The sequence below is a fragment of the Phocoena phocoena genome, chromosome 7, assembly GCF_963924675.1.
Source record: "Phocoena phocoena chromosome 7, mPhoPho1.1, whole genome shotgun sequence".
Classification (NCBI taxonomy): domain Eukaryota; kingdom Metazoa; phylum Chordata; class Mammalia; order Artiodactyla; family Phocoenidae; genus Phocoena; species Phocoena phocoena.
Genome location: NC_089225.1, coordinates 90,912,955 through 90,914,069, shown reverse-complemented (window position 1 = coordinate 90,914,069; position 1,115 = coordinate 90,912,955). Strand labels below are relative to the sequence as shown.

Sequence of the window (1,115 nt, the reverse complement as noted above, 5' to 3'; positions counted from 1 at the left end):
TATATTCAAAAGCATTTATTTTCTTTTCCTTTGTATAGGCTAAAATTTTCATACTTCTGAAGTTGCAGTTCTTTTTTATCATTTTATATTTTCCAGTATATAAATAAATGAATGTTTACTAAATATATCTTGAAATAAAATATTATATACTCGTTTAAAAAATATTTCCACAGTTTTTGTCCCCTATACTGGAAGCTTTTTTTTTTTTTTTTTTAGAATAAACAGTTCTATTGCGCTCAGACTAGGAATCCATGGGTCTTGACGACCTCTGTGAATTTGTCAGTTTTCTTCTCTCTGTTCTTTTCGGCCTGCTTCCGTAGCCTCAGGAGCTGCTGCTTTTTCCGGTAGTGGATCTTGGCCTTCTCCTCCAGGGTGGCTGTTACTGCCTGGTACTTCCAGCCAACCTCACGAGCCAGCCGCCCTAGGTAGGCAAACTTCCTCACAGGCTTCAGATGCACAACCTTGAGGGCGGCAGGAACCACCATCCGCTGTTTCTTGTCATAGGGTGGCGGGATCCCATCAAACACCTTGAGGCGGTCCCGAGCGGCCTGGCCTCGCTTGGTCCTGTGGGGCAGCATGCCTCGCACTGTCCGCCAGAAGATGTGGCTGGGGGCTCGGAAGTGGTAGGGGCTGCATCCGCTTGCAGAGGAAGACCAGGTACTTCAACTTGCTTCTGTAGAAATTGCCAGAAATGCTGATGCCCTCACAAATGCACAACCACCACCTTTCCGCCCAGGCGGCCCAGGAGATGGCCTCGGCCATCGAGCACCAGGACCTGCCCCTCCGCCATCTTCGGCAGCAGCCTGGGAAAGTTATATGGGAAGCTGTTAATCTTCCAATATTCATGAAATATTTACAGTAACACATTTAGGTGACTCAACTTATGTTGTTGCTTTTCTACTATTTTTTTGTGCTTCAGGTTACTTCTAAATGTAGCAGTGATTTTTAACACATATTACTAGATTTGGTGTAGGTATATAATGTTTCATGGGTGTGTATGAAAACTAATGCAGTTGAGTAATGATGAAAATTATGTAAACAAGAGTAGTATTTAAACAATAAAGTGAAAATTTAATAAATGTGGATATCATTGCTTTTGAGCACCTTTCTAACTT

The 1,115-nt window shown here is 42.6% G+C and overlaps 1 pseudogene; it reads right to left on the bottom strand.

Moving 5' to 3' along the window:
- Positions 1-236: 236 nt before the first annotated feature.
- Positions 237-790, bottom strand: LOC136125835 (large ribosomal subunit protein uL13 pseudogene; annotated as a pseudogene).
- Positions 791-1,115: the final 325 nt, after the last annotated feature.